Source organism: Neopsephotus bourkii, unplaced genomic scaffold (genome assembly GCF_033783945.1).
Source record: "Neopsephotus bourkii isolate Nb327-2 ecotype Australia unplaced genomic scaffold, CSIRO-AGI_Nbou_v1 NB_1513, whole genome shotgun sequence".
NCBI lineage: Eukaryota > Metazoa > Chordata > Aves > Psittaciformes > Psittacidae > Neopsephotus > Neopsephotus bourkii.
The window spans coordinates 502,948-526,134 of record NW_026901989.1 but is presented as its reverse complement, the minus strand read 5'-3'; positions in this window follow the sequence as shown (position 1 = coordinate 526,134).

Sequence of the window (23,187 nt, the reverse complement as noted above, 5' to 3'; positions counted from 1 at the left end):
TTGATGCTGCTATTTTTAAACAAGCTGTTATTGACTAACAGAGGTTGATGAAGGTGGGATGTTGTTAATGACAAAACTCTGGAACAATAGAATTGCTACTAATCTGTGCACTGGAGATCCTGGTAATGAGAAACACCTAAGTGCAGAATTAAATAGTCCTTTAAAATACTTTCTGCTACGTACTTGATAAGGAATCACAGCATCCTAAACAGACCTTTTTCTTTTCAGTAATCTCTATCCATGGAGTTCCCATATTACCCCATTCACAAATTAGAGGGATGAAGAAATCCTCAGGGGGGTTATTAGTGGAATTTTCAAAAAGAAAGGAACCCAGCCATTTTGAAACATCCTGGGGCAAGCTATTTTAGGGACCACTCAGTAAAAAAAGAGGTCATACCTTGATCTTCAAGCACATATGTGAGTATTTAGCACCTTGGAATACTCTAGCTGATGGAAGTCAACTGTTGTGTGAGACTTTTTTTGGCATTGTGCGGATGAGCAGCCTGTGCTAAACAGTCTGAAGAGTGATATCTACTATTAATCAAATCCCATTTTCTTCTTTCTCATGGCTCTGTTAAGCCACAGAGGCACAATGTGAGGAGGCCAGTTTGCTCTGAGGGCCTGAGCAAATTTCCTGGGTTCTGGAGTCATTTGGAAGCTTTGTGAGGGGAGCTGCATTTGTTATTTGGTGCAGCCAGTTGGGAGTACGTGCCTGCTGATATCTAGCTCTTCAGTGGGTAAATCTCTCCCTAAAATCACAGGCAAAAGGGCCTGAAGATTACTTACTTACTAAATGTGTTAGTTTTATTTTATCAGATTTCCTTAAAAAGAACTTATAACACTTCAAGCTGAGCTTGGGAGGTAAATTAGTTTCTAAAACAATTGCTGAAATTTTGTAACATTATGATTTAAATCATAAACCTCTCAAAAATTGGATTTTTCCATAATTTGAATTAAAATAAATAAATAAACATACATAAATTCAACCTTGAGTTTCTGAAAATGTTTTTGAACTTTAACAGCTCTTTCAACAGGCCTGTTCTGCTTTTGAGTTTCTTATGCAGTGAAATCCAGGTAAGATTTATATGACTTCACATTTTATTGCAACTATTCACAGCTCAAAGCCAGTATCTGATTGTCTTCCAATATCAGGCCATTTATGTATCCAAGAAAACACTGGCATCTGTTTAGTATTTTATTGCTTTAAAAATATCTTTGTTCAGATATAGTCTTGTTCTAATAGTTTCATTAGTAGTCCTTAATCTTTCTGTAAAGCTGAGGACATATACCTGCACATAAATAAAACTGACTACAAGTTGATCCATAATTTGCGTTGCAAAAAAACTATGTAATAGGAACTTTTTCTTCAGAATAGGCAGTGGCTTTTTTTTTTTCCTTAAATTTTCTGATGCTTCTGAGTATTTTACTTGATTGCAAACAGGAAATATCTGATACATTATGATATTTTGTATTGAACTTCAAAAACTAATACATTAAAAGCATCCATAACTGCTTTCAGCTTTAGGCCCTAACAGTTTGTATTATTACTGATACATTAATTTGTAAGAAATTTGAAATATTTACAGGTGTAAATTAATAAAAATGCATAACTCTTACATACCCTATCAGTCCGTATATGGTAGATCACTTCATGAAGGAAGCAAATATTATTATCCCTATTTTAGAGACAAGTTAAGGCCGCAGTAAACAAAATCACAAGACAAGTACAGCTTCTACACAAATAAAATTAAAAAACCTCCAAAATTCTATTCCCTTCCCAATTGTGTTTGTTTCACATTAATTATCATTTGGATTCTTTTGGCATAGGGCTGCCAAAATAGCAAATTTGGTGTAAATAGACCACAATGGGAACACCTTTAAATCAAATCAGCTTCAAAGCAAGCTCTGAATCAGAGAGGCAGGGACCATCTGAAAGCAGAACCTTACGGTACACTACAGTTTTTCATGAAACAGCATGACACAGAACTACTTCATAAATACATAGAGGCAGATAGATACATGGATATGGCTATCTATCTACAGATAGTAAGCCAAATAGATCTATGGCATCTGCCTGTCAAGAAGTTTAAAGTGGTTCTAAACCCAGCAAGGAGGGTATGTTCAGATTAGGTATTAGAAAAAAAATCTTCTCTGTAAGGGTGCTGAGGCCCTGGCACAGGTTACCCAGAGAAGATGTGGCTGTGGCCCTGGCAGTGTTCAAGGCCCGGTAGGACTGGTCTAGTGAAAGATGTCCCTGCCCGTGGCAGGGGGTTGGAACTACATGAAATTTAAGGTCCCTTCAAACACAAACCATCCTGTGATTCTGTGATTCTAAGTTCCTTGGTTCCCCTTAGTAGCTGAAAAGTTTTAGTTACTGAATGCAATTGGAGCACTTGGAGCTCAGGAGAATTGTAGCTCTGTAGCACTGCCTTGCTCCTACTAATAAGCATCTAATATATGAACACTTCCCAGGACTGAAATCAACATGGACATGTTGAGAATGCTCAAGTAAGATAACTACCTGCTTATGTCAAGGCTCAAGAAGAGCAGGAGGAGCTAGATGATATGTAGAATCATAGAATCATAGAATAGTCAGGGTTGGAAAGGACCATAAGGTCATCTAGTTCCAACCTCCCTGCCATCGACAGGGACACCACATACTAGACCATGCTGCCCGAGACTCTGTCCAGCCTGGCCTTGGACACTGCTAGGGATAGAGCATTCACAACTTGCTTGGGAAATCTGTTCCAGAGACTCACCTCCCTCACAGTAAAGAATTTCTTCCTTATGCCTAACCTGAACTTCCCCTGTTTAAGTTCGGACCTGTTACTCCTTGTCCTATCACTACAGTCCCCAATGAAGAGTCCCTCCCCAGCATCCTTATAGGCCCCCTTCAGATACTGGAAGGCTGCTATGAGGTCTCCACACAGCCTTGTCTTTTCCAGGCTGCACAGACCGAACTTTCGCAGCCTATCAGCACAGGAGATGCTTGAGCCCCCTTATTATCCTTGTGGCCCTCCTCTGGACTGAGCCTCTCCTTTTCATTGTTTTAAACTCCAGCTCTCAAAACTCTCTGCTGTGCCCAGGATCTAGTCCAGAAGATCTGTGTCTTCTCAGGTAAGACAAAATCTGCTAGGAGCTGTATTACAAAACTTATGTGAGAGTTTCTCAGCTTGGCAAGATCAGCAAAAAGAGGACTCGCCTCTCCCTTCCCTACCATCCTTATGGCTCCCTAGAAAATGGCTGGCACTGTGACCTGCCTGGTTGCAAGCACAGTGGGAGCAACAGAGCTTGAATTTACAGCTCAACACTAAGGACAGATTTTTCTTTCTGCCTGAATCGACATCTATTATGTGATGTTCTTTATTTACATCAGGATTGGGGAGGGGGAGGGAAGGCTTCATGAAGATGAGACAAAATGGATAATTGCTGACAAAACCATAAAGCCATCAGCTAGCACATGTCTAGCATGATAAAGAAAAAAGACCACCTCACTCTTTGTAAGGCTGTGGAATCATCTCAAGAAATCACTGCTGTTTTCTTCCTTTCACCAAAGACTCAGTCTTTCGGCCATTGCTTTAGGCATGGCTTCTTCTAACACAAACCCTGAGTCATGAGAAAAGGCCAGTTTCAGCTGACCACATTGAACCAATCAGAAACAATATGCATGCATCTACTGAAAGAATGCATAGTGCATGGTGTGATAGAAGTGGAATTTTATGACAATAATTTAACACAAAATAGAGAAGTGAGCTGCTAGAATTGACACAGAAGAGAAATGCAGAACAAATCAACAGCTGAAATGAAAAATCTTACAAAGGAACTATGAGTTTAAACAAAAATGGATTTTAAAAAAGCTAATGTCTGAAATACTAAAATAGAAGAAAATTAATTATCTGTGAGCTACAAAGTCAATTTAAAGCTACAAAATTAATTTAAATTTAAATTTTCAAGTATAATTGTTATATATCGTTTACAAATGGTAAAATGAAATAATAGTTGTGTGTATTGAAAATGTAATGAAAATGTTTCAGGAAAATTTCAAGGAAAGGAAAGCAAGGAAAATTTTATTAACATTCAAAGAAATAGTTAAAAAAAATCACAGAAATAATTTCTATAAGAAATTAACCAAACTACCAGACTTAGTACCATGATTATAATTATTAACACTAAAAACCAAAAAGGTTGGAGTACAATCCAAATATCAGCTTTCCAGGAACACAGATCTCTATCGAAATATTTGGGGATACGCCTCTTCACAAAAAGGCTTATGTGGTTAAACTGCCAGTGCTCACAGATGAAGAAAATAAGTTAGTTTTGTTTGACACAGAAATCTTCCAGTGTCTATTTTTTTAATATGATTGGATGAAACTGGGAGTCTCTTTCTTCAGCACAATATATTTCAAAACATTTGCCAGAATAAAAATGAAAGAGACGGTGCTCAGACAAATAGTCAGTAGGGAGCTCTCCATTCCTGCCTGCTTGTCTGCATGTGATTTTACACATCTTTCAGCTAAATCAGAGATCCAAATGGAAAATTCATTACTTAAGGATATCAAATGAATTTGTGACACTCCCTGGAGAATTTATGTCCATAAACCATCTAGGTAGTCTTTATTTTCTGACAGATATAAGAGATAATTTAAAGTTAATGTATACTTCAAGTGTTATTAAATGTAAGTTACTAATATGTTACAAATATACAGTATTTTCTTTCTTGTGTTTCACATCAATGGTTTATACAACATGTAGAAATTACTTGAGGGGAACACTGTACACAGTTTATGCAAATTTGCATGTTTTGTCCATATAGTTGTGTCAGTTTTTTTCTTTTAGAAAATAGAATTACTATAGAACAATATTTTGCATTTCTTGTTACAATTCATAGAAGTTTCAAAGGAGAATAAGGATACGGGAGTAAATGGAGGTGGAAATGAAGACATAAAAAAGAATAGACAAAAAAAAGTTGTTGTGTCTAAATTAAAATTGTAGAACGTTTTCACACTGAATTTAAGTCTAGAATGTCCTCCATGAGAAGGATTGCCCTCACTCCTCTGCTTCTCCTGAATTTCCACTATTCTATGGAGGCATGATGTTGAGCAGATATGAAGATCTGGACGGCTTAAGGGACTGGTATTTCTGAGAAGTTCTCTCTCATGCATATATCAGAGTGATTCATATTCCACCTTTTGATTATGTTTTTAGAGATAACTTCCAAACAGAAAATAAAAAACATTATAATTAATATGCAGATTATTCAGTGACTGAATTTTCACTTTCAAACCATTTTGTATCTCTGTCTTATTAATCAGTTATTTCCCAATGATTTAATTGAATTGACTTTTAAAACTAATTAGACTTTTACAAAAAAATCAAATGTTTGCACTTGAAGAAAAGGGCTCAGTTGTAACTCCTTTTCTTCTTACATTCCCCAGGAACGTTAGTACTACTGAAAACACTATAAAAATTGATTCAAGTTGGATTTGCTTTAATCACATATCGTGGCTGGAAGGGAGCTTGTTTTTCTCTTCGTCTAAAATCAGAATTTTCTATGGAGACCCATCAGGGTGTGCAGTTGGCCTTACTGTGAAGAGAGGAGGAAGGAAACCCTTATTCTTTGGATACTAGTAGGAAGGACTGTACACTGGCCTTTAATAGGATTGTGCATCTGCTTTTGTGGTGTTAACACAAGCAGTTTTGGAAGCAGATGAGATGACACTTTCAGGGGCTTGACATCTGATTAGGGCTTCTTTTGGCTGCAACTGCCCTCAAGTAAAACCAAAGAGCACTAGTGGCAAGAGTATCCTCTGTTCCACACAAAATAAAGGAACTATCTGTGTTCCTCTGTACTCCTACACCTCTTTTCCTCCTCTCTACTGGAAAAAAAGGTAGGGTGTGAATAAAAAATATAAGTAGGGAAACATCCTTTCTTTTAATTTCAACATAATTTAGTTGAAGGAGATGAGATGGGAGCAAAGAATTATTATTAGGATAAAATTAAACACAGAGAAATGGAAATAAATGCTTCCCCATAAGCATTACAGAGAAATTATTTTCTTTTAAACTATTAGCCTAAGTTGAAATAATATAGATGTTCTTATTCAAGAGAACTCCGGTGTGTGTAAATCTTTCAATACTTGCATTGGTTTTTTTACTCCTGGAAGAATGTTTTGTATACAAGTTAATTTAAAATACCATGTGATGATAAGTTCAAGAAAGTTGCCTGCATTTAATTTTTTTACAATATACCACCTTTATTCTATATCCTTGCTTGCTGGAATAGAATCCTTCCATGTCAGTAATCCCCAATCAGTGTTCAAGTATTCTTACTGATTTATAAGGTGGTTTTATACAATAGCTGAGAAAATGCTGTTGACTTTTCTTCTACATTTTTGTCTGGACCAGTTCAATGTTCTTTGGAAGATAATAACTAAAAAATTAGACAGCACCTTATGTGTTGTTTTTTTTTTTTTTAATTGATACAAAAGGACAGATAAAAGATGTATATTAATTTTCAGATCTTCTTTAAAGAAACAGTTTTATTGATAATTCCTTTCTGTTCATTTTTAACAGAATTTCAATGCTACGCATTTCCAAGAATTATAGAGGAAATAGATGGAGAACATCAGCTCTCTAAACTTTGGGAAAATCTGTTCTGGAATCTTACTTACAGGATAGATTTTCTGTGTGCTGCATCAGGTAAAATAATACTTGCCACAGTGAACCGGACCTGCTTTTTCATTGTTCACACACTCCACTTTGCAGTTTTAGTTTGTGCATAATTCATATTATATTAGTTATGATAAAATTCTTGTTACACTAGTTATTCCCTACAAGTGGGTTTTTATGACGTGACATAGTCCAGAAGCAAGTCTAAGTGACCCTGAATTTTTAATTCTGATGCAAATCCAGCTCTGGACTTATTTATTTGCTTAAATATAAAATAATAAAGGTATCTGTGCATGTTTCAAAGCATAACATCTTTAATTATATGGTCAATTAAATTAGATTAAACCTTAGCTGAACTAAAGTCAGTTTCAAAGGAAATAACCATTGCTTTTCATCCCTTAGCATCTCAGTCCCCCTAATCAAACAGATGTCTTTTGCCACATCCCTGGAGAGGCCCCACATATGGGCTATTTTTGGTTATAAGCAGGTTCTAGTTTTATCAGCTTCAGAGAGAAAACCATAGACTCCTTGTCCTGTTCTGTGTAATGAGGAAAACATCATAGTTGTTTCTGCTAACTGCAGCTGTTATAGGCTTGCAGAGAGCAAGAAGTGACGCTAGGCTTGTCTCAGACTTCTTCTATCTTCTTGGTTATGCATCATATGTCGGGTGAATGTGCAGTGGGACAAACTAGCATCAAGGTGCTTGTGTAGAGATGAAAAAGGGTTTAGCAAACTGCTGTAGCTCTATGAACAAGAGTCTGATAATAACGTGATGGAAGTGCTAATAACAGAGACAAAGGTATCATCTGGGAGAAGTGGTTCAAATCTCTAGAACAAAACATGCACTAATGGTGATCTGAAGCCAGTGATGTTGAGCGCTTGTGAATTTCTACGACGTCAGTGGGGACCAGTGGGTACTTGCCACTTTTGAACTCAATTGTTTTTACCAAATTCCCTGTGTTTTCTGTGGTTAGTCCTATGCAGGGCAGTGGCAATCCTCTGAAGATTCCCAGGCTAGGTCCCAATGTGTGTATCTGCTGACCTAATTAGCTTGCCTGAGAATCAAGACAGATTAGCTGTCTTAAGCATGAGGCACATACTAATAGAGCTATGAGATTGCTTTATTCCATACAGCTGTATCCTCAGAGTCAGAATCAAAGGTCTTTAACACCCACAGAGAAGTTCTCATTCGCTTCAGTGGAAAGTGGGATAAAGCCCTGAGCTTTGAAACTGTTTGTCTCAGAATGTAATGTACATTGGTGTCAAACATGGCTCTGCCCTAAGCGCAAAATATTAACCTATAGTAACAGTACTTTGCACTTACCTAGCAGCTCTCAAATAATCATCTCTGTGCACTTTAATTAATTAACCTTTACAACAACTTCTCTTTGAGGGTTAGCTAAGGATCAGAACTGAGTGATGAGTTAAAAATAATCTCCAATTATTCATTTATCCTGAGACGATTTTTGATTTATTTGTGTCCTTTTCCAGATTTGATTTCTTATAACACTGCTTTTAAAAGTATGTTTTAATCATAAAAGCTTAAGCATTCATCAAACAGAAATGAGAATCCATAGTTTTACTGGTGTACTATTTTGTAACAGTTTATTGCTTCTACCTTTTATTCGTTCTCCTCTCACTGCACCTGCTGCCTCTTTCCCCAGAACCTTAATCATCTTCTGGTATGTCCTCACTGGTTCCTGTTAAGGCAATGCTGGTTCCTAAAACTATTTGCTCCAATATTAAATCCAAAATATTAAGATAGGCAAAATCACTGATGTGTTGCATTGACCTGGTGGCAAAAGGTGTACAATTAGAGGAAAACATACCACACCTCTTGACTAACCCTACTGAATAAAGCTCAGAGTTTCATGAACAGCTTTTTAGGAAATTGGTCATAAATAGATGATAAAGACATTTGTGAATATTTTTTAATATTCAATACATTTAATTTTCCTATGAATCTTACATTCCTTAGAAATGGATATTATACGGTAGATATATGCAGAATCTAGGAGTCCTGATGTTTATTATTTTTCCTTACTTGAAATAGCATGGTCTCTCTCATCTATATGCTAAAATGGCACAACATGTAGACTTGTTTTAGAAGAAAAAATCCTTCTTTATGATTGTTAGAATTTAGGTAATGTTTGAATGTTCTGCTTGAGACTAAAATTTGGAGCATAAAGAGTACAGAAATATTAGACTAAAACGGCTCTGCTGGTTCTAAACCAGTAACAGTAACTGAAAATATTTGGGAAGAGAATTTTGTTTCTCCGCCTTTTTCCTATCATCCAGACTTGACGAAGCTCCTTTTCATTATGAGCATATTGCTATTAAGTTTGTCAAGGAAAAAAAAAAAAAAGATTCCTTGTGTTTCTTTCATTTAAAATATTTACTTCCTGGGAATTATTAGTTAATGCATTTTGAACTACATTAGGTTGTTCAGGTTTGTGGTTGATCTGATAGCCATGTTCCAGTAATCACATGTACCATCTGGCTTTAGTTCCATCTGGATCATGTTTAGCCATTAGCTGCTAAAAAGATCTGTGGCCATTTATCTTAGTGAATCAGAACTGGAGTTTAGCATTACTTTTATACAGCACTAAAGGTGGGGGTTTTAGAGGCTAATTTTTAAAGGGTTTTTTTACTTAACACATTCACTTTTAGGCTTACATTTTTACAAAGATTACATGTTGTTTGCTTGGTTTTACTGAGTCATATAATGACCCAATTCTAGGATTTCTTTTGAAGACTAAATGCTCCTTACTATTCTATTGTTTCATTTACAAGAACAATCATTTTTGATGTGTAAATGAGTAAAGTTTTATAAAAATAACTTGGAATAAATTTTTAATAGGACGTATTATTATCCTTTGACTCATAACAAGTCACTCATAAACACCATTAAATCCTGGTAATTATAGCTGTAGATGCAGGGTTACTACCTTTACTGTCCTCCCATAGACTTCATTTAAAGGTCCAAGTGGGGACATGCACACAACTGCTACAAAATATTATTACTAACAGTTTCCTTTGGAACAGTATTGTGCTAGATTAAACATTCAATCATGAAACAAAAATGTTTATAGATCATCTAATAGCTAAACATTCTGCGAAAGTAAATTCTTTAGCTTCAGATTCGAGATTTTAGGAGATGCAAGACTTTCTACTTCTATATACAACATGAAATACGGAGATTCTGTAATGCACAAAAGTGCTCAGCAATTTTCTCTGAATAATGCAGCAATCACCATTTTCCCCAAAGTAAGTTGGACTATTTTGGTTTATAAAGCTACTTAAGAACATGTACAGTGCCTCCTTTCCTTCTTTGCCTTCTTGCTCCATTTCAGAACTCCTTTCTTGAATAGAATGCACATTAGTATTTACAGGGTATCACTTTCAGCTTCATGTCGTACAAAATACATGCTGATATATTTCCAGGAAATTTCTGGTCTAGAGGTAAACAAGCACAACTCTTGTCCTATAGAAAATTGTCTAGACATCAATTTTGGAGCTGCATAGGCTCTTTTGAATACCTTTTAATGCTTTCAGGAACTTCTAATTGAAAGGCTTTCTAGGAATATCAGTACTCTTGTGTCTCAAAACTCTCCTCTGTCCTAAACAGAAGATCTCCCAAGATTACTTTAAACTCCAGTGTGAGCGGAATTTATACCATCTCTTTTTCCTAATACTCATTTCCTTTGTCCCATGTAGTTTACTTTTCCCTAGACTCTTAATTCTCACTAATTAGACAAGCTAACCATGAAACACAGTGCCAGTTCTCAGGATCTGGAGTACTTAGCTCAGATGTTCTTTTATTCACCTGCTTCGTGCTCTATGCTAGCAGTCCCCGCCAGGAGCTGTATGTCTTCCTAGATGGCCAGCTATCTCCCAGCCCATCCTTTGTGCCATCACCCAGACTGTGTGCTCTTCCCTTCTAATTGCTGCAGTTCTGTTTGGTGATTAATCAAGCATGACATCAGCAGGATTTAAACCTGCCCTACTCTGTCTCAGAATGACTAACTGTACTGCACTGGAACTTGATGATATGGCCCTTGTCACGCCTTTGCTTTAAGTGCTAACAGTTGAGAAGCGGTGCTGTATCAACTCTCTGAAAAGATATCAAATGTAGGTAAGGGACTGAACTGATGTCAATAAGCTTCTATCATGGTACTACACCACTAGAAACTTCTTCCAGCTTCTACTGACTTAACATTGACACCACCTTTTTACAGTCTTCCCACTACTGTTTTATTTACTTCAGCTGGCTTTGCCCTTGTTTTCTAGATTTTTTTTTTCCTCAGAGCTGAGATTCTACACTATACCTTAAAAAGAAACTGTGACAGAAAGAAAGGTGTAGCAGTGTTTTAATTGAAGGCTGAGGCAGCCTTTTATATTGTGACAGGTGTTAATACTGTTTTCCAGTTTTGTAAATACTCTTCCACAGGTGGAGGACCCCAGATGGACAATATGACATTTTCAAATTAATGGCATTGTAATTAAAGATATTCCAGCATACCATAAAATAATGCAGCAATGTTTGTTAAACAGAAAAGGTGTTTTGAAATGCTGTGATGATCTGATATACAAAACAGCTTCTAATTTGTTCTCCTCTTCTAGTAATAATTGCCAGTAGTAACTAGATAAGATTTGTAGTAGTTTAAGCCCAGCTGGTAACTCAGCACCAAACAGCTGTTCTCTCACTCCCCTCTTCCCTGATCCTTGGGTGGGATGGAGGGGAGAATGAAAAGAATATAAAACCCATGAGTTAAGATAAGAGCAGTCAAATAACTGAAGTACAACATAATACAATATTACTACTAATAATAATAATTACAAGGGAAATAACAAGTAGAGAGAATATAAAACTAAAAGGGGAAAGGAAAAAATAATAAACAGAAGCAATTCACAATAGAATTGCTCACCACCCACCGACAGATACCCAGCCTGACATGAGCAGAAATCTATCCCTTCAAGGGTGACTCCCCCCAGTTTATATACTGGGCATGACGTGCTGTGGTATGCAATACCCCTTTGGCTAGTTTAGGTCTCTGCTCCCTCCTGGCTTCTTGTGCGCTTCCTCACTGGCAGAGCATGGGAGATTGAAATGTCCTTGATCAGAGTAAGCTTTACTTGGCAACAGCTGAACCATTGCTGTGTTATCAGTGTTGGTTCTCAGACTAAAGCCAAAGCACAGCACTGCACCAGTGACTAGGAAGAAAATTAACTCTATCTCAGATGAAACCGGGACAGATTAGATTGGTGTTAAGTCACTGATACTGAGCAGCGGATAGTTATCTTTACAGGTGTATTTCTTATAGCCATTACAGAACTTTAATGAAAAAAAAATAAGAAAAAAGTGAATGTTGTTAAAGAACAATATTAAACAGGGAAATAAGTCTTTTTTATCTCTTTTACTGGTGACCCTCACATTTTCTAGGAGGGCATAACACTGTTAGGATTTCAGACGTTAGCACAGCAGGACTTGATAAAGGTGGTATTTGAATAAGCCCAGTTCCTCCTTTTTCTGCATAAGATTCTTAAAATCATTGCCCAAGTCCTTCCCACCCATCTTTTCACCTGAAAACCATCATTAAAATATTATTTCATAGAAGTTCTCAAAAATGTTTATTGTGGAATTTTTAAAAAGTGTAAGTGGAAATGGAGAAAAAAAATAAGGCTAGGAAGAATAAAGCTCATTACAGGTATTCCTTCAGGTTTCTTTAAAGTTTCAAACTGGGCACCTTGGGAGCTAGAATATAAATTTCTATGTCTTAGTAAATCAGCATAATGATTCTTTTACTGTTTTATTTTGACTCTCATAATTTTGGAGTATTAATAGGAAATAATTTCTGTATATTCCCCTCCTACATCTGTTAAAGAAAGTTTCCTACTTTTAAGGCTTCTGCATGTGCATATTTTGCTGAATTTATTTATTTATTATTTAACTTCTTCAGATGTTCAGAGCTTCTGAAAAAATCTCTTTAGATTCATGATAGGTTGCCCAGGGAGGTTGTGAATGCTCCATCCCTGGCAGTGTTCAAGACCAGGTTGGATGAAGCCTTGGGTGATATGGTTTAGTGTGAGGTGTCCCTGCCCATGGCAGGGGGGTTGGAACTTGTTGATCTTAAGGTTCTTTCCAAACCTAACTAGTCTATGATTCTACGATACTGGAAACAGTAGCAGCTGGAGGCTTCCGAGTAAAATTTCTTATTGTTATAAATTTGACCTTGTTATAAATGTTGACCTTGAGAAAATCTCATTCCATTATTTACATGTACATGCTGGTTTATGGTGTATTTATAGTCACTGCCAAATCCATTGTTTTTAATTTTGAGACCACTAATAAGAGGCTCCTGAAAACTTCTTGGGAGCAGGAAGTCAATTTAATAATGAATACAATGCCCACTATACTTTCTTTAATTCCTGCTGCTTGCTATTTATTAAACATCACCATAGTGCCTAGCCTGTATGAACCACAAACAATCATTGTCCCTTTCAGCTCTTCACCACTTAAGCATGTCATTAACATAAGTGACCTGTTGGAAATCTTAAGGTCTCACACTAAAATACAGAGTGCCCAATACAGGAAAGACATAACAAAGCACAGCTGCCACATTGTCTGTAACCTGCCAACTCTTACCTTTTCTGATCAGGCACAACTGGTATTTTCTCTGCTATGGATTTTAATTAGTGATGGTATATTTTGAAGACGACACATCCGGAAGTGCTGATAAAGCAGTGAGATAAGCAAATGAGTCTATACATGCTGCACAACTACATAGCGACCTCGCATTTGTTAGGTCTTGTACAGTTTTACAGGGAGTTTGAAAACCTTTAGGCAATTCAGTGTTGTTCATTTTCTATGTGATTTTGATTTTTTTATGGTTTTGTTATTAGCTGATTTTTTGGCTTTTCCTGATTCATTAATGAAAATGATATTTTTAAGTCTGAATTTTGAGACACATATTCGTTCAGCATAATTTTCTTAATACTGCTTTTGACATGCAGAATCTGTTAAGGCTAAAGAAATAGTAATTTATAGACTCAGTAAACAGTGCTCACTTGTGACCTTTCTGCACAAAGGCTGTCTGCTACAGAAGCCCTATTAAAGACTTCTAGATGCCTAATACAGTCCCTCTGTGTGTTGGTACTACAGTAGGTCAAGCAACTCCTTTTAGTCAGTATTGAGATTCACTTTGTAGTGGCATTTCAAAAAGGCTGGAAGAGTTGCCCTGTACTACTCACACTTCATAATCACTAATCTCAGGTCTTTTCAGGGTAACTGATTCTGTAATGCAAATAAAAAATTAAGGCTGTTTTTTTAAACCAAGGCATAATGGCAAAAGGCTTGCCTTTTACTTAAAAAATATACTTATGAACACTGAACACCAAAACAAAATTTCTGAAATAGTTTCCTTTTTCTTATTGAAGGGAAAATATTTTTAAAAAACTTGATTGCGCTTAAGAATGCAAATATTAAGGTTTATTTTTAAACTCCTGCAACTAGTTAAACGTTCACTGTTTTTTAAAACATAACAGCAGAAAATGCATGTCATACTGAAAAATAATCCAAGTCCTTACATTCTGAAAATAATTAGATATTATCATGAAAATAACCATTTCATGTTTTTATGAACATGTAACTGAAAAAACACCAACTAACTGTAGGGAAAATTCTTCTGAAGAGACTTTGAAATGTCAAAATTATAACTGTCAACTAGTCTTACTGAAAATTGCAATAGTACCCTTGTTAGAGTACTAGTTCATTGTTTAGTGTCTGCGAATCATGAAATAAATCTTACTTATAAACATATGCATACAGCACTGTGAGGCACAGAGCACTTTGTCTCTGAGACATTTAAATCCATGCTTACCTTAAAAGCAAAGCAGGTGTGTAAGTGCTTTGCTGGATCAGGGCCAGCACCTTGCAAGACTGACCTCACAGAGTCGGGATCTCCCTCCCTGCCTCCTGGTGTGAAGATGACCTTGCTTACAGCACACTTGCATGGTGGTTGCATGAAGCAGTGGCTCTTCAGAAACACTCAGTGTTCAGGCACCATTTGAAGCATAGAAATTTTTTTCATGTTATTTCAGTTTTTTCTTCTCTCATGGAGGAGAAGGTGGAGTATTTGAGTTTTGAGAAAAAGTGTGATGTATACAAAATATTATGTGGCATTTTACTTCAGAGTATAGGTTTCTTCACTTTCCATTGTTCTTGCTTTTAAGTAGTTTATTCAGGTTAGATAAAAGGAAATAAAATGTTTTATGAACATGAAAAATTACAGGGAACTTGTAGTTTAAACATGTTTCAACATTTCAAAATTAGGAAACGTGGAGTCCATACTAGGCCATTTTGCAAAAGAAATACATCATATTCCTGATTTTACTCCAATTTGTTTGAGACACAAGATACCGAATACATAATGAGTCCATACAGTTTAGTTACATACATAGGATAATTTAGGGTTCAGTTTTTCTGGTTAGTATTTCCAAAGCATTCCCAATTTTATGAGAACACCAGACAACAGGACAATAGTAGAGCTCTTAAACTGTTATTTCAACAAAAGTTCTCAGCACAGCTCAGAGGTATAGGAAGAAGTGTTCCAGCTTTTGCATACTATTCCATATTGTTCTCGTGTCCTTCATCATATACTCCACCAACTATAAAACATACAAACCAGAAAAGAGGTGGCCAGAAATGCTCAGACTGTATTGCATCACTGTCTAGAGGGAGAGAATTTAACTTACTTTTTCAAACTTTGGTGGTTTTTTATTTGCATCAAGGATTTTTCTAGATGTATAGTTCTACTGGTGTGTAAAGCACACTTACTTGTATTAAATAGTTTATTATGCAGAAATACAGCAAATATAACTCAATGCAACAGGAAAATTTCACTGTATTTTGTGTCTAATTGTTATCTATTGACATGAGGTCCACAGCAGGCGTTACAGTTTCAAGAGTTATTTTCACAAAAATATTTTCTTTTAATTTTTGCAAATGGCATTTTCATCTCTACATTGTGACGAATACAGAGCTTAAGATGATACCAGAAAACCTGACAGTATATTATGCCAGGGAGTGACAATTAAAAAAAAAAAAAAAAACAGTTCCAAGTATAAGTTTAAAAATGTAACTAAAAGCCTTCATCAAAGTTTAAAGAGCTTCTTGCGCTTTTAGCATTTGCTTATTCTGATTTATTGACAATGACACACCTAGCAACAGTCATTCCTGCTGAAGCTCTGAAGTAATGGACTTCAGGAGAAAAGGGGAAAAACAAGTAGGTGCTGCACACAGGAGAGAGGCCGCTGATTACAGACCACTAATTTGTTATGCACTCTGGCAAATCAGCAGTGATTCATATGACAAATAAGGAGAAAAAATTAACAGCTGTCATGTTGTGATGTGTTAATTTCCTGACAGTCTCTGCACTGAAGCCAATTACTGATTTAAGGGCAGGGAGAGAGAGCCCTGTTCAAGCTTCTAATTAGGCTTCTTCAAGACTAAAAGGATAAAAGCAAAAATAAGAGCAAGAGAATGAAGCAGGTAGCCGCAGCTTCATAAAGCATACATGCTTTAAAATCCTCAATTAAATAGCTTTAAGCTTAAGTGTGTTTAAGATAAGAATTTAGAAACATTTATTCAGTTTTATGCATGACCCTGTGTTTTAGTCTTTTGTGTAGTAATTGGGAGATACAGCAAGCCCAAGGGTCTGCCTTGCCCTTCTTCTGCAGTCGTCTAGGTTCCTGCATATAATCTGCTTGTAATACCTTTGTTTAGCAACGTCAACATCTATTCATCAACATGCTTTATACACCACCAGTAAAGGGACATCAACAAGTTTGCTAGTTTTTTTGCCCCTAAGACAGGTCTTTGTAACTTCAAGGAGACGTAATTGCTGTTTAAGGGTTTGGCTCTGACACCTACCTTATATGAGCAGTCCTTACTCTCATGAGAGGACCAAGCAGGGTCATAGGAATAAGAAACCCTTGACATATGTGGGGAGCTAAGCTAATTCTGTAAGCTACTGAGTGCCTTCACTTTGAAGCTAATTGGAAATGAGGGCAATCAGTATCTAGCATGATGGAGTCCAGTGTGAGGCAGGACCTAGAAAGAAATAGCTGTGTTGAGGAAATACTAAGGTAGCAGGTGATTCATGCTATGGCCACCATATGGTTTCCGAATGAGCCTTATGTAGCTCACTTAGCCATATGTGAAGTGCATTGTCCAACAAATAAACTGGGTGTGGGATCAAGCATTTGAGTAAAGTAGCTGATTTTGTGAGAAATATTTCCTTAATGTAATGCTTAAAAATTAAATTTGAGTTTCCTGTTGACCCACAATTTAAACCTACAATGTAAAACTATCAACTGACTTTAAATAGCTTTTATCTTCTTTTTTTTTTTTTTTGACATTTACTCAGTGATGTGTGGTATGAAAATCAGGAGTTAGTCACCAGTAAGAAAGGTTGTTTTTTCCCAAAAGGAAGGAAAAATTTCATCAACACAATATTTTTCTTTTTTTTATTTCATATTAAGGTGGTCCATGGACTTTTACAGATTGCTACCAAAGTTTTTCAGAATTCTTGTTTGCTTCCTTAGAAAGAAATTGTAGCAAAAATTTAGAAATATGAACTTGAATTTTAAAATGGACAGCCATCTCTTATTTTTGCATTATAGCTCCTTTCATTTGGGTTTAAAATACAGCTCTTTCTTGCTCCATGTATGGGTAGAAAATAAACAGGGAGGTGGAGTAATGGCTGAAACACAACTTCCCAGGAAACTGAGACACAAATACAATATGACTTCCTTAAATCACTGAATTTACATTGGGAAAGAAAGACATGTATCTGATAAAGTACTGATAGAGTACCAACACCATGTTACAGCAAGCTGATTCTGTAACTGGACACTGGACCGTTCTACCTCAGTGTTTCTGACATCACTGCTTCCTTTTTCTCCTTCCTCCACTACCCAAGCAGGGTCTGATTCTGGAGAAGCTTGCTACAGCACAGGCTGCAGAGCAATGTGGATAAATTGTAAGCAAGGTCTAGGATAATTTGACTATTCAAAACTCTGTATTGTTCCAGCTCATCTTCTACCAGCAAGCCTAAAATCTATGTGTGGTATTTGCACTACTCTTCAATCACTGTTGTAAACATAAAGTAACAAAGTCCTAATCACTCAATGGGATTAACTGGAGAACAAAGTGATAGTGGGGAAAACGAACTTAAAATATATGTGTGATGTGTGCCCTAAACTTAATACTATCAAATATAAATAAATACATGCAAAGTCAATGTGGTAATTAAGTGACAGCAGAACAATACACAAGAGACTGTCTCTACTGGGAGAATCAGCTCACAGCAATTTTAAATCTACTGACTGCAACTCTTCCCTGCCTTTATTAGGCAAGTCTAGTTAATAATTTTTGTGGACTCTGAGCAATTATATGAGGCAGATTTTGAGGAATTTAGAAATCTAAATTCATGTCATTACTCCTTATGCTGGTAAATGTTTGCACTGTAACAGGACGGATGTTTTATTTTTAATACTTATTACCAATTTTTCCCTGTAAGTAATAGTAGTTATGTTATTGTAAGAGACAGTAAGACCTTTCTGACATTGATTTTGCTTGCAACTTCATCCTTAAGCTTGATGGGATGGATAAAAGTAATTCAGTCTCTAGGCTTGCTCAGTCCTGATCTACTATCAATTCAATTGAAATATGTCTACATTGAGTGTATTATCTTTTTTGGAAGGATAACTAAGTGAATTAAGCACATGCAATACTTCTCACTGTCCAAGCTAACTTATACTTTATTGATTTATAGTGCCCTTCATAAACGTAAAGGTGTTCTGCACTATTTTATGCACATGGACTGCTTCAAGCACCTTTGAAATGCAGCTACTTCTGTTATTAATTTGCTTTTATACTTGATTGTGCCCATAGTCAACTGCTAGCTCAAAGCAGAGTCTTTAAAAGAGGTTTCAACATTCCTTCTTACAGTCTGTACTAGTTATAAGAGGCCAAATCCTGGAGTCCTCACCAATATATCGTTTGACTTTGGGAGCACTCCAGACCTATGCATAAGCAGGTTGAGTGTTGCTGTTCCTAAGCGTAACTCCTGCCCTGTGCCTCCTGCGCTGTAACATAGAATCACAGAACAGAATCATAGAATAGTTAGGATTGGAAAAGGACCCTAAGATACCGAGTTCTAACCCCCTTGCCATGGGCAGGGACATCTCGCACTAAACCGTGCCACCTACGCAACAGAGTAGCTTGCTCTTGCTAAGTAATGTTGAACTGCAAAGGGGAAGGAGTGCAGCCAGGGAAAGCAGACGTGTATCATCTCCTGCAGGATCTATGTGGATGCAATAGGGGGTAGGATTCTTGCATGATCTTCCAATTTTTTCTTCTATAAAAGTAAGGGACTATCTGACTCTTGGGGCGTATTTAGTCCTCGTCCCAGGAAATCTGTCACTGAAGTCAGTCAGTGTTTTGCCTGAGTAAGTATTGAGTAAAGACTGAAGGCTTTGGCCTAACATTTACATCAAATATGGCCTTCCCATATTCATTAATTCCTGTTTTAAAATTATATTGTCCATATCTCTTTTTACTGTCCCTGACCCCTTTTGCACACTCTCACCATTAACACTCCTAGTCACAGATATCTGGAAATGTATTCTGTCATCAATAATACATTCAACCTGACTCATATTCATAACCCACTCCAACGTACCGGGATGAAGAGCATGGCCATGGGTTACTAAACAGTGGATTTATAAAATGCAAAGAAAGAAATATGCTGTACTTAAAAGTATCAGAGCACATTTTGCAGTGTGCTTGATTTCTTACACGTGGTCTTGTGCCACAGTCTGCATTAAAAGCAATTAATAATATCAACTACTGGGTGAGGAGCACTGGTGGATTTTACCTATTCTATATATTTTACTTTCCCTTTGATGATGAATAAATTAATCCCATTATTATTTAATTAACTTTAAGTTGAAAGGTGATACCTAACTTAGCCAATTTACTGTTCTGTAGCTGTTTTAACTTTAGATCATGTGATTTTAATTCTTTCCGTATGACCAGGTGACTAAAGGGAAAAAAAAAAAAGAAAAGAAGGGAAATGCACAGATTAATTTCATTCTTTAACCTTCCTAATGCATCTGCTTGCTTGCATCGAGTCGCAGACAGCAGATCATCACATGATTTATAGTAGTGACCGCTGCCTGCATCTCTCAGGCTAATGACACATACACTAAAGTCATTGATTTGTATGAATAGCCTCCGCTCTTCATTTATCACAATTTAATGTAAGAGTTTGCAATGCAGAAAAAAATTTCACATGGGAAGCATGGCCCCACAGGCCTGACCGCTAAGCAGTTATGAATCATTTGCTGCCTTTTAATATATAGACTGTTCTATTCCTGAAAATGCCCTATAACGTTGTGCTTCTTTACAGAACACCACTACAATTAAAAACCAAAAGTAGATATTTTAAGATAATGTATATATGAAGCATAACCAAGTTAAGTCTTTGTTAGCATTTTATCTTTCTTTGTTTTAATACTTCATAAAAAGCCAAGTTTATCCTTGATGCAAGAAGGACAATCCAATTAAGTTTAGTAAACTTGTGCCTGATTTCGTTACTTCAAATTTGGCACATAAAATTCATTATCTGCCTTTATAGTCCACAGAACTCCAGTAAGAATACTGACCTAAAATCAGAGAAATACTCTGAGCAAGTAGGATCTGACAAATTGTTTTTTTCCTCAAGATATATCAATTCAGGTGCAACTTAGAAGAGAATTATTGCTTTTGCAAATATGTTGCTTAGGACAGCTTAGAATGGCTATATTTTAATTAATATTTATTTTAGATAAGTCTTCATATTGGGGACAGCAACTATTTTTTCAGGAAATAAAGGTTTAGGTTTTTTGGGGTTTTCATATTTTCTTTTTTTTTTTTCTTTTAAATATGAAACAAAAAGCCTCATATCAGTGTTTTAAGTTCTCAGTACAGTCTCGCAGGTCACAGAATCATAGTTTTCATCAGAGAAGGAAAACTGAAGTGGTGTTTATGGTTCCAAAAATAGATAATTAACGAATAATGAACCTAATTTCTCTGAGAAATATATACCTTATTTTTCATTACTTGCAGCATGAAGTAAGGACACAATATAAAACAGGAGTCAGAGTTCAGATGATATATTTTCTCTTTTCATTTCCCTTCCTAAATGAAGGGAAAATATATACAATATCATAACTATCCTAGACATTCAAAACTTTTGCCTTTATTTCATAAGCATTAATTACTACTAAATTCTAAAGTTTTTTGGCAATATTTGTACATGTGCAGAAAAAGTTTCTACTGTATCAGCCACTTCAACTGTCAAGTTATTTCACTGTAAATATACATTTTGTATGCAAATGCCTTTCAAAGATTGAAAACTATGTCATTTCTGAACTTTCTTTCTCTTGCATTCCTTGGCAGGGACCACGAGTTAGATTAGCAATATTCAACGGCTTCCATGTAGCTTCCATGAAATAAGATATGCTTCAGTTTCTAGTCTGAACTGTAGTCCAATCTTGTCACCCTTTAGTTTGGAGATCATGCATAAATGTTGTAATGCTATGAAGGATGAGTTCAATTCTTGTTAGAAAATGCTAGAACAGGAAGGAAGAGTGTACAAGAGGTTTAAAAAAAAAAAAAAATCAGAAAGTCTTCTTTGATTTGAAATCACTGAGATCTTTAGGAAAAAAACCACAGCAGTATATAGCCCTTCATCTTTAAACTCATAAAATATATGAACATTTCCTTTGAGTTCAGGTTTATTATGCTACTTCTGAAAAGATTTCCAGAACTGCAGTTTAGGTGTTAGACATTGCTATTAGTAATAATGAGGATAATAGGCATGTTAATGTGGACTATCAACATTAACTTTGAACTTTCTGGGGTTTGGTATGATGTTTAAAATATCTTTACCACCTTGGTATCTTAGCATCATACCACAATTATCAAATTATTTTAATTTCCTGTGTAACGTATTTAATAAAAATCTGCACAAAGCACATTGTTTAGCCAGGAGATTGGAATATTTTCCTTTTCATCAGTTGCATTCTCTTGGGTGTTTCTGTCTCAAATGCCTCTCCTGAGAATGAATACCAGAGGGTTTAGATTTGTGGTAAGCTTTTAAGACTTTCAAAACCCCCTATTATTTACTTGGTAAATGTGTATTTCCCTAAGATTATAATAATTTTGGCTTTTTTTAATTTTTTTCACATTCTTTCTGGGGTTTTCATAACATTTTAATTACTCCTTTCATAGAAATATTATGTCTGGGTGCCACTGGTTCCCAACAGCAAATGTTCTATAAAAAGGGATTTTTTTAAAACAAGGACCCCAAATTTTCTCCCTGATTTAGTGAGACACTTGGCCATTTGATTGTTTTCAAGCAGATGAGCATATTCAGCCAGCTGGATTAGCCACATGCCCATGGGCAGGTCTGCCATGCTCATACCATCTCCACTTCAGTCTTACACTAGTGTGGTTATGCAGCTTCCAAACTGCTATTGGCTTGTTTCCAGCTGTGTGGCTCCACACACAAGCACAGCTGGGGTGCAGCTGTCTGCACCTGACTACCTGGGCGTGCCCTAAGGCACATTTGCACTTGTGCAGCCTCCACTGCTGCTTCAGCTCCTAAAACATTTCTGAGATTTAGCAGAACGTTGATCTTGGCCCATCTAAATGGATATTAAACAGCATATCAAAACTAGGCTGTGCCATGTCTTGACTGCCCTCCACAGTTGCCTGAGTGACAGTCATGGCAGGATGTTTAACAGAAAGAGAGAAGGCTGCCAAAGTATCCCTCTCAGATGCTAGAAATGGACTCTGTCCTCATTTCATATTGGGTTCTGCAGAGCACCTTGGGGCCCTGTTGCACAGTCTATACAGTAAATAGAAGTGCTCCTTACCAGAGTCCAGAGCAAAGACAGAGATGTGGTTTGCAATGAGAACAATTGTTCACTGTATTTCTTTCCTAACCTCCGCTGCTACAGTTCACAGGATTCCCTCTTGCTATATGGGTAGGGATATACTGAAACTGGTATTTTTCCTTTTTTTCAGGGCCCTCCTTTATTTTGTTTTTTGAGGTCTGATACATTGCAACTGTAGCTTATTTTAGCAGTGTTCAAGAAAAATCTTCTATTAATTGTACAAACCTTGCTGCGTATTCTGGAATATCCTCTTGTGTTGTATAATCTAGGTACTTATTTTGGTTTAGTTCTTTTATAGAACATGTGTAACAGCTTTGGGTGGCCTTGAGTATTTTCCTTCTTCCTGGCAAACAGGAGCTTGTGAATTTTTGAAATGTATTTTAAGAGTTTCTAAACAAAAATAGCATTAAACAGAAGTTGATTCTCTAAACATATGCACCATGCAAATAATAGAAAATTAACTGTAGCTGTGCAACTTCTCCTTAACAAAATTCTTTGAGAATGCCTCTG